This window comes from Trichechus manatus, unplaced genomic scaffold (assembly GCF_000243295.1).
Source record: "Trichechus manatus latirostris isolate Lorelei unplaced genomic scaffold, TriManLat1.0 scaffold00010, whole genome shotgun sequence".
Taxonomy (NCBI): Eukaryota; Metazoa; Chordata; class Mammalia; order Sirenia; family Trichechidae; genus Trichechus; species Trichechus manatus.
Genome location: NW_004443946.1, coordinates 25,939,172 through 25,950,813, shown reverse-complemented (window position 1 = coordinate 25,950,813; position 11,642 = coordinate 25,939,172). Strand labels below are relative to the sequence as shown.

At 43.3% G+C, this 11,642-nt stretch overlaps 1 protein-coding gene across 4 annotated transcripts in view; it reads right to left on the bottom strand.

The window, feature by feature from the left end:
• PSEN1 (presenilin 1) overlaps positions 1 to 7,383 on the bottom strand; it is a 75,011-nt gene extending 67,628 nt beyond the window's left edge. For 2 of the 4 annotated variants that reach the window (XM_023726352.1, XM_004371014.2), the window contains exon 1: positions 7,247 to 7,383. The gene's annotated coding sequence lies outside the window, so the exon portion shown is untranslated. The remainder of the gene's footprint in view (positions 1 to 7,246) is intronic. The other 2 variants (XM_023726353.1, XM_023726354.1) reach the window with 2 other exon arrangements.
• Between the last annotated feature and the right edge of the window lie 4,259 nt (positions 7,384 to 11,642).

The window sequence follows — 11,642 nt, the reverse complement described above, 5'->3', positions numbered from 1 at the left end:
CTTAAAAGCTTGCAAGCGGCCATCTAAGATGCATCGATTGGTCCCAACCACCTGGAGTAAAGGCAAATGAAGAACACTAAAGGTACAAGGAAAGTAGTAGCCCAAGAGACAGAAAGGGCCACATAAACCAGAGACTTCATCAGCCTGACACCAGAAGAACTAGATGGTGACCGGCTACCACCAACGACCGCCCTGACAGGGAACACAGCATAGTGTCCCTGATGGAGCAGGAGAAAGGTGGAGTGCAGAACTCAAATTCTAGTAAGAAGACCAGACTTAATGGTCTGACTGAGACTTAAGGAACCCTGGAAAGCATGGCCCCTGGACTCTCCATCAGCCCAGAAGTAAAACAATTTCCGAGGCCAACTCTTTAAGACAGGGATTGGACTGAACTGTGGGATACACAGTGATACTCGTGAGGAGTGTGCGTCTTAGCTCAAGTAGATACAAGAGACTATACGGACAGCTTCTGTCCAGAGGTGAGATGGGAGGGCAGAGAGGGTTAGGAGCTGGTTGAACGGACATGGGGAATCAGGGGTGGAAAGGAGTGTGCTATCACAGTATGGGGAGAGCAATCAGAGTCACATAATAATGTATGTATAAATTTCTGTACAGGAAAAAATAAAATAAAAGAAGGATAAGCTATAATGAGACTGGTCATTTTAAACAGTTTCCATTTTTAGCCTTATGCTTATAGGATCTGTTCAGCTGTACCAAAAAACCAGAAACTGATCATCATACTGGAGTTTTCTCAGACAAATCTTGTAAGAATCACCAGTAATACAGTGGTCACTATGGCATATCTCAATATATTTTGAAAGTACTTTTCACACCCATTACAGATAGTCCCTGATTTACAACGGGGTTCCCTTTCTGACAACTATGTCGTAAATCGGTTCCGACGTAAGTCGAATACCTCATTTTTTTAGTTTTCCTTATTACTGCCTTTTATTATCAGCATCTTTATAAATCATAACATTGAATATCTGGGAGTGAACATCTGTGAACAATAACATCATCAAATTACACACTGCAACACTGTATGTAGTACATATTACTAACAAGTTGTACAAAAAATTAAATAAATAAAACAGACTGTCATTAAGCGCGGTTCGTCGCAACTCGAATATGTCGTAAGTCAGGTACTACCTGCATTCCACTTGATTCTGGAAAACAATTCCATGAGGAAAGACATCTGTATTTACAGGTAAGGAACTTAGGCTCAGGAAAAGTGAAGGAATTTGCCCGTGCAAGGTATATGGCAAGTGAGTAACAATGTCAGTTCTAGAACCCAGGCCTGATGCCCAGCCCAGCTCTTTTCCAGTTCACCCAGAGAAATCTCATACCTCCCGTGATGCTCTGAAGATCACAATACTACTGGATCCCCCTCTTGGACGAGCTGCTCTTTACATGGAGCTCAGGAGGAAGCAGAGGCGGGCAAAAGGGCTAGGTCTGCAGTGAGGCTTAGTCAGCAAACATTGTCGGTACAAAGAAAGGGGAAGGCAAAGCCAGATTTGATTTTGGTCCAGCAACAGCTGAAAACAATTGATGATTGCACTGAGAAGGTCAATGAGCCCACTGTTCAGGCAGCTGTGGCAAATGACACTACTGTAGTGGACTTTATAACATTCTTAGCAGAATGCTGAGAACAACACAAGGCAGAGCTGGGAATTGAGGATCTTCCATGTGACCTGGGTTGCAGAGGGAGAGGGGAGCAGGGATGGAAGTAGATTTCAGTGTTTTTTCTCTCTGGCCACCTGGTAAAGACTTCCTGAGACAGACACCGCACACCTGAATTCTCTTGCCATTCATTTCCTTTAAGGCACTTGCTGAATCATATAAAAACCCAAAAACCAAACCCACTGCCGTTGAGTTGCTTCCAACTCATAGCAACCCCACAGGACAGAGCAGAACTGCCCCATAGGGTTTCCAAGGTTGTAATCTTTACAGAAGCAGACTGCCATAATTCTCCCGCAGAGCAGCTGGTGGGTTTGAATCGCCAACCTTTTGGTTAGCAAGCGAGTGGTTAACCACTGCACCACCAGGGCTCCTCAATCAGATAAAAGGAAAAAGAAACCGTTACCTGATGGGCAACTACAATATCTTTCTACTATAATATATACAAAGAGACTAAAAAAGCCCTAGGAGAACTACAGATCATCTCAAAGCTTACACGTGCTGAACATAAAATTCCAACCAGACTATGTCTAACCAGAAAATGTCTATCAATCAGCACTGTCAAAAAGTATCACAGCAGCAAAGTTTAGAATTTCAAAATAAGTTTATTAAAAATCCCATTCAAGGAAGCACTATTAAAAAAGTACATTTTTGTCACTCACTACATCCCAAGGTAACAATTAACCTCCCAATTTCTACAGAGCATAGTTACTTGGTGGTATCATTTTCTTTCTTCACTCTCAGAGATAAATGCAAACAAAACTTGTACTCGAGAAAAACAAAAACCTTCTAAGACTTTTCATCACAATCTTCTCTAGCCCGAAGAGCTTGTGGCTTACTTTAATGGCTCTGGCCACTTGACTAGTTTCTCTTTCACTTAGAAAACTGCTAAGGGAGAAGTTTTTTGTTTTTTTGCTGCATCTGCATTTTAACATCAAGAGCTTATGATGTATTATTTCTCCATGGAAGTATTTAATCAGCTTTGGTGTTTCCTTTGACAGCTTCTCCTTTGATAGGTAGTCTAAGTTCTGATTATATGGATGGACTGGCAGAGCCTCTATTTGAGTTTTTAAAAGTTCACATCCAACAGTAAATGTAATCAAACTAAACATCCTGAAAAGACTCCTCTGATTTTTAACAGACTAGGAGCAAATACTTTCCCCAGCTCTACGTGATTCACAAAGTGGAAGACTCCAAAAAGAGCAAGGATAGTGATACGTTCTATTTGTTGATTTTTCCCTCTCCTTTCATCCCACGCCACCTCTCTGAACCATCTGTGCTAGATTAGATTAGATTATTATTATTCAGCAAATATTCACTCCCTCCCCCAGCATTCCTAAAGGAAGAATATACTTCTCTCCAATGATGTTGGGCTAGGCTCTGTAACTTGCTTTGGCCTTAAGGTGGGTACAGTCTACTATCCTTTGCCTTTGGGCATGATCACACAACTTGCTTTGGTCAATGGTATCTTAGGAGACGTGGCACCAGTGGAGCCTTGAACTACACTTATGCAGTTGGCCTTGCCTTCTCGCACTTCTGTTACCCTAAAAGCTTACCGTGGGTAGCCACTGTCCCTCAGCCTGGGCCCCAGAACGAGACATGCAAAGCAGAGCTTCCCCAGCTGATTTGAAGACCTGTGCCTTAAAGCAGAGCCCTGAATGAGAATAAATGCTCTAAGCCACTGAGTTCTGGGAGGTCTGTTATATAGTGTTACTGTGGCAACTTGTTTTTAAATAACAATAGCCATGTGGGCTCAGAAGAGGCAATGAAGATGACAATCAAGGATTTACAAGTTCTGAATCCCTTTTCTGAAACTTTTAGGACTAAACAAATTCCAGAATTTAGATTTTTTTGGATTTTATAAAAGTAAAATGATGCAAATACCATATTTTACAGAATAGCCTCACAAGGTCTTGGCAGAACCCCAAAATCAAATACATTAGTAAGTCTAGAGTGAAACATATGGGTAGTTTTAAATTACATAAAATAAACACTACAAATACGCTCAGGTTAGATTTTGCTCTCAAATGGGTTATGAAAAACCTTTTGGTTTTCTGGGAGCTCTGGATTTCAGAAGTGTAGATATGGGATTACGGTCCTGTATTAGCAACAATACTTGTGTAGTTATAAAGAATTTTCCCCCCCAGAAAAAATACTTAATTTCACTAACTCTATGAGGAAAGTATGGTTACCCAGAGACACTGTCTCTAATTCTCTTCAGAAAAGGTGTCATGGATTGAATTGTGCCCCCAAAAACACCTGGTCAACTTGGCTAGGTCATGATTCCCAGTATTGTATGATTGTCTATCATTTTATCATCTGATGTAATTTCCCCATGTGTTGTAAATTCTATCACTATGATGTAATAAAACGGATTAGAGGCAGTTATATTCATGACATCTACAAGATTAGATAGTGTCTCAAGCCAATCTCTTTTGAGATAAAAGAGAGAGAAGCAAGCAGAGAGACATGGGAACCTCCTACTACCAAGAAAGCAGCGCTGGGAGCAGAGCACATCCTTTGGATCTGGGGTTCCTGCACAGAGAAGCTCCTAGTACAGGGGAAGGTTGACAACAAGGCCCTTCCTCCAGAGCTGACAGAGAAAGCCTTCCCCTGGAGCTGATGCCCTGAATTTGGACTTGTAGCCTACTAGGCTGTGAGAGAATAAATTTCTTTGTTAAAGCCATCTACTTGTGGTATTTCTGTTATAGTAGCACTAGATGATTACAATAAATGGGCAAAACACAACTAATTTTTAATGAACAAAATGACTACTTGGTGGCACAGTGGTTAAGAGCTCAGCTGCTAACCAAAAGGTCAGCAGTTCGAATCCACCAGCCAGTCCTTGGAAACCCTAGGGGACAGTTCTACTCTGTCCTATAAGGTTGCTATGAGTAGGAGTCAACTCAACAGCAATGGATTTGGTTTTGGTATATCTAATTTATTTGTAAATCACTGGTATACTCAACAATGTTTGCATTCTTGCTTTTGCCTTGGATCAACTCAAACAAGGAACTGTACAAGGCACTGTGAAAATCAAACATTTATACCTTTTACAAACACTTAATGTGCTTCTACATTCTAGACACTGTGGTAAGTGCTGGGGATACTAGTGAATCAGAACTTTGCTTCTGTTTTCTTAAGGAGCTCTTACTATCTAGAAGGGAAGACAGGAAAGTAAATTTTTATACTGATTACATGTTGAAATGAAAATATTTTGGATATACTGGTAAAATTAAAATATTCAAATTAATTTCACCTGCTTCATTTTAGCTTTTTTAAGAAGTGTGTTTATTAGAGAATTTAAAATTACATTTGTAGTCACATTATATTTCTATCGGACAGTGCAGCTTTAAACCTTCAGTTCTTTCTGCTACAGCAGGCCTAATACTCAAAATCCCTAACCACTTTTTCCTTCCTGAAGCTTCGCTCCCTCCCTCAGCTTCTGTGACACTGCACTCACTATCTGGGTTCTCCTCCTATCACACTTACTCTCCCCAGCTGTCTCCTCACCTTTCTCTTCCATCTCCCCATTATAAGTGTTCCTAAGGGTCTGTCCTTGGCCTCCTTGTCCCCTTCCTTCTCTTAGGCATCTCCTCCACTGCTCCAACATCAACTGGTAAATCTATTTAGGTGACTATCATGTTTACAGCTCCAGTCCTGTCCAAGGGACACCTTCACCTGCTGGCACCTCAAAAGCGATACTTACTGGCAAATGTTTTGGTGTGTAAATTTTCACAGTAAAAAAAAAAAAAAAGTTAATACTTACAAACGACTTCCTCATCTTCCTCTAGTTCTTTCCTTCTAACTTCCTTATTTCTAGGACGGTCTCTCCCATTCTCCGAATTCAAAACCTCCTAGTCAATTTTCTCTTTATTCCTTGTTCCTCTATTGGTTGCCATGTCCTGTTCACCTTTCTGTCCTTTTCTAAGCCTGCCACCACCCAAGATTGACCTCTCATTAGGTCACCTGAACTATGCAAAAGTCACCTCAATTTTCTTACCCATTCTACCCCTCACTACTAAATCAATGTGCCTAAAGTAGAGCTATGACTGCAACAGCGCCACACTAAAAACACCTTCCAAATCTGCCTGGCATCTATCAAGGTCTTTCAGAACACATCCAAAAAGTTAAGTCTCACCCTACAGTCTGATATAATACAAGTGGAAGAGCAGGAGCAGTGGGAACCTAGATCTGAGAGGAAGAGGACCACAGAAGCCTTGGTCACAGACACATGTTACATCTTTCCTGCTAGGATGACACCCACAGTCTCACTCCAATCCTCCAGTTCTCCCAAGAACGGGAAAGATGGCAAACCATGCAGCAGTTTTGGAATAGTAGTGGCCATTAGCTTAAAATTCAGCAATAAGTCATATTCATTCAGGGGAAAAGAATACCCAGAAAGATGTGAGCCATCTATCCAAGGGCAAGGAGTAGAATGGGAACCTGGTTAACTGATGAGAGGGTCCATGCACCCAATATGCCTCTTTTTCACTGTTAAGGGCCTGCTGTTATAAGAGGAGGTTGAGCTGGTTGAATCCTGCAGATGGGCTATGGAGAACTGAACTAGGCCTTCTGCAGGTGACTGAAATTAGCCAAAAGCAGCAGGCTCCAATCTATGTTTATCCTCTCATAACAGTTATTTAATGTTCAGACTGGATCACTGGACACTTAGCTATGATCCAGAGGGCCCCAGAGGGTTCGTGTTTGTGAAACATCCTTTGATTATATTGCCGTCTCTTCAACTCCAAAGTGAAAATCTTACCATTGTAAAAGATAACTCAAATAACAAAATTCCCTTAACCAGATCTGACCTCTACTTGACTCAACACTTCAGAGAATGTTATGACCTTACAACGTGCTCTGTCTGCCATATAGTTATTTGTATACTATTCTTACCTTCCATACTAAACCTTGACGGCTTTATTCATCTTTGTCCAAAACAGGTAAACAATGCTTTTAAAATTGTTTCTAAATTACTTTCTTACAAGAGAAACAGACAATTCAAAATTAATCTGAGAAGGGAGAAAAAGTAAGTATTGAAAACACATTCAAAGCACAGGACATACATGTCTCCTGACAGTCCCGACCAAGGCAAAAGCATCAGACCCCGATTTCCGCCTCGAACGAGAGCAGTAAGTAACTTAGCCCTGAGTGCCACTCACTTCTTCTGAACGAGGGCAAACTCAGGGGACAAGACGCGCTGTTTCACCAGTTGCTCAACCAGACCCAGCGCCTTCCGCTTTTCTCCTCCTCCACTCCAATCTAGACGGTCAATCCCAGACCGAGGCACCTGCGCCCTGAAGTGTCTTCGGGAAACAGGATTTCCGGACCAAGGCTCCGAAGGGGAATCGCTCTTCAAGCTGACTGCACGCTGCGCCCGGAGCCCGAGAAACGGGCCGTCCCTCGTCGTTTCCCACATAGGGTGCTCCAGGGTCCCGGCCGCGCCCCGCCCCTCATCCTCGGGAACACCGGCTCCGCGGCCCGGGCGGCGACAAAGGGCTGGGCCCTGCCAACGGCGGCCCAGATCAGGGGCACCTCCTCTCTCCCCCAACTCCCCATCACGCACCTACTTTTTTCCGTCGCAGCCGCCGCCGGCCGCTCGCAGCCAAGGCTTCTTCCCGAGCACTCGCTCCTTCCCTGCCGATGAGAAATCTCGGCCCTCAGAGCTGCCCGTCCCAAGCCCCGCCCGAAAGACCTCGCCGGTGTCGTCACTTCCGGCTCGGGTGTCGTTGACTGCAGGTCCTCCGGTGGAGGGGCGGGGCCTGGAGAAGGCAGGGCCCGGAGGAGGTGGGGTGGTCCCTGTCGCCGGGCGCGTGGGTTGCTGGCGAGAGCGGTAGGTTCCAGCAGGTGTACCCGCCTGAGGGAACACGGGTCTGAGACAGCTCTTGAGCTCAGGGCGAAAGCTCCTACATGAACTAGTCCCAGCGTGAGCCTCTCCTGGCCCACAAATGATGGCGTCTTAAATTTAACGCTTCTTTCGTTTCTCCACAGTACACTTGTTTCACAAAATGCGAACCAGGTGCGTCGCAATCAAGAGTTTGGTAGTTAAATTGTAAATACTTGTACCCCGCCTCACTCCAGGCCCACTAAATCAAAACTTGTGGTGGGTGGGGAGAACCAGAGAGACTACATCTTAACAATCTCTGGGATTCTTGGGCTCCAAGTTTGAGAATCCAGTGTCAAGATGTAAGCTTCTAGAGAGCAAAAAAATGCGTCTTATTTTTTAATCCCAAAACCTAACAATATCTGGTACCAAGTGAGGTGCTCAATGGTCACTTGATTGTTGCATCCACAAGCTTTTCGTCCAAATTGTAGTAAAGACAGTACGAACAACTTGGCTCCTTACATAGCATACCACACTCATAATTCACCTCAAAGCTAAAAGTAAACAAAATAAAAAAAACTAAACCCGTTAAGTGGAGTAGATTTCGACTCATAGCTACCCTAAATATAGGACAGAGTAGAACTGCCCCATAGGGTTTCCAAAGAGCAGCTGGTGGATTCCAACTGCCCACCTTTTGGATAGCAGTCAAGCTTTTAATCACTGAGCCACCAGGGCTCCAAACAATGAATACTACCATGTAAAACCAAAGATGAACAATAGAGAAGTGTTCAAGCACACAGGAAATCAGAACACTGAAAACGAAATCAATGATACATGGCATCTGGCCAAATCAGATTTTTAATGTTCCTGTTAAATTATGCCAAGATAACCCTGCACATTACGAGAGCATCAATCCCCAATCCCTCGTCTCTCGCTGCTCCAATCCATCAACAGATTTAGTTTTTACATGTAGAAACTTCATAGTTAAGAACATAAGTAATCTATTTCCACTAATAGGGGAAAGGAGATAAATTGAAACAAAAAAAAAGTTGACCATTCCAAAAAAGTCCCTCCCTGCTAAACACATACCCTGTTAAGCTACACAAATCAAATAGACCAAACCTTGGGTGAAGCCAACATGGCGCTATAGACAGAAGCACCATGCTGTCCCTCCACAGCAAAGACCCGAAAAACTAAGTAAAACAGAGACAAATGTCAATCCTGGAACCCTAAGCATCAAATGAAGAGATAAAGAACTCAGCCAAGAACCAAATGGGATAAGAAACTGACAGAACAGAGAGCCAGGAGAGATACATGCGGAGGTCCCCTATAAACTAACACAGTACAGATTCGCCATCTTGGACTCCTGCTGGAGATCGATAGACAGGGAGTACGGGATGGCAGCTTCACAGAGCTCACAGCAGGAAACAGAGGACCCAGTAACCAGCAATATACGCCCTCCCACCCCCCATCCTCTCCCACCTGCTTCACCTCTGTTGCTTCAGAGCTGGTTGCTGTAGCTTGGCCAGCCAGGAAGTGCAGGATCCCTGCTGCTTGGATTCCCTCTGCCCACATCAGAGATCAGTGGACAGGGAGTACAGGAAAGCAGCTTCATGGAGCTCCTAGCAGGAGACAGAACAACCGGTAACCAGCAATAAACGCTTTCTCACCTCCCACCCTTCTTCACCCCTGCTCGGCCTCCTCTGCTTCCTGTGGCCACAGACTCTTCCCTGGGCTGCGGCTTCAGCCGTGTGCAGCTTGAATTTGACGCAACCACGCTGGCTGGCTCGAGTGCCATTTGTTGCTGGTGTTGCTTTTTTCTGCTTCTTTTGGTTTCTTCCATACCTCTTACCACCTCCCCCTTCTTTCTCTCAAACACCTGGCTCTGTGTGCCATCTTTGCTTCTTCTTGATAGGCTGTGAAGCACTGCTTGACTGTGGAACTGCTTACCAACCCACGCTGCCACGCTGGTGGGACCCCCAGGGTTTTTGTTCTGTTTGTTTCTTTTCTTTCTCTTTTCTCGGCTTGGGAGCCACTTCTACCCGGGCTGTACTGCGAGGCTTGTTAGCTACTTCCCCAGTCTGCACAGTCGTGTGGTGGGATCCCTGGGGGCGTTTCCTTTTCCTTTATATTTTTGTTTTCTTTTCTCTTTTTTTCCTTTCTTTCTTCATTTCTCAGTTTCTCGTCTCTCTATACTTACCTTCTCTTCCTGTCCCCTTAATAACTGGTGATGTGGGACATCTGTCCCCCTTTTAGCCAGGCTGTACTTCGCGGCCTGGGAGCCACTTCCCAGATTGTTGCAACAGCACCAGTGGGATCCCTGGGGGCTTTTCTTTTTATTTCCTCTAATTTTTATTTATTAATTTTTTTCTTTTTCCCTTTTTCTTTTTGTTTTTCTCCATTTCATGCTTTCTCATCTCTCCACTACAATGCCAAGCTCCCTTAGCACTGTTTTTTTTTTTTCTTTTTGTTTGTTTTCGGCTCCTGTTTATCTCTCCTCTCTTCCTCTTTCCCACACCCACCTTAGCTCCATACATCACAATCTTCCCCCTCCTTCCTGCCTACCCGCACCATGCACTGAACATCACACCCCCGAGCAGCACAGGCATGCCCTACCAGAACCTGCCCTGCGCTGATTCCCAGCCCACCCTGTCGGCCCTAGTACATGCCAAAAACTACCCACTCCAACAACTCCCCTTCAGCTGGACCTGCCCTGCTGCACCATAGCAGAGAGACTGGCCCTGATCATCGGACAAGGAGGTGAAAAGTATCATGTCCACAGAAGGGCAAACAACAAAAAATGCACAGCCTGCCTGCTCAGACATAATCAAATAAAACGAAAAATCAGGATGAGACAAACAAATCTACACTCAGTAAACGAAGAAAATAACTACTGAATGTCCCAAAGACAGCAGACAATATCAAAACATACAAAAAAAAAGGACACAATGGTTCCAGCAGGCAGCCAAAATAAAACACCAGATGACTTTCCAGTAGAAGAAAAGGCACTAGAACTACCTGATAGGGAATTCAAAACTCTAATATTCAGAACTATCCAAGAGTTGAAGCAAAAAGCAGACAAAAATGAGGAAAAAATAGACAAATTCACGGAAAAGGCAGACAAATTCATGGAAAATACAGAAAAAAAATGGAAGAATTCAGGAAAAAAATACAGGAACAAAATGCCAAAATAAATCCACTAGAAATCATACAAAAACAACAATTAGAAATCCAAAAGACAAATGACAAGATTTCAGAAATGGACAGTGTCATAGAAAGGCTGAGAAGCAGGTCTGAAACAAAATTGAAGACAAACACTTGGATACAACTCTGTTTAAGGAAAAATCAGAAAAAAGAATGGAGAAAAATGAAGAAACACAGAGAGAATTACTGAAGAACCGCTGATAGATTCCCCAATATCATGAAAGATGAAAAGCTGACAATCCAAGGAGCCAACAGACCCCAATAGGATAGGCCCCAAAAGAAAATTGCCAAGGCATATCATAATCACACGCACAAAAACCAAAGAAAAAGACTCCTGAGAGCAGCTTGAGAAAAACAAAAAGTCACATACAGAGGAGAAACAATAACACTAAGCTCTGATTATTCGGCAAAAACTATGCAGGCAAGAAGGCAATGGGACAACATATATAAAACCTTGAAAGAAAAAAACTGCAAGCCAAGAAAAATATACCCTGCAAAACTCTCGGTAAATCTGTTGGTTAAATCAGGACATTTCCAGATAAATAGGAATTAAGGGACTATGTAAAAACTAAACCAAACTTACAAGAATTATTAAAGGGAGTCCTTTGCTCTGAGAACAAACAACAACAGCCTGAATCTAGGACACAAGATTGTACCAGCCAGATACCAACCTAGGAAATGAACTCTAAAGGACTATCCAAAACCAAAAGAATTAAAACAGAGAACCAGAGAGGTTAACCTACATATGACAACAACATCAGAACAATAAAAGAGGGAATAAACAGTGTAGGTATAGAACCTTCTAATGGAGAGGAAGGCAAGGCAATACCAGGTAATAATAGACTGCTTCAAACATAGGAAGATAAGGGTAAATTTCATGGTGACCACAAAGAAAGTTAACAAACCTACTCATCAAAATAAAGAAGAAAAACAT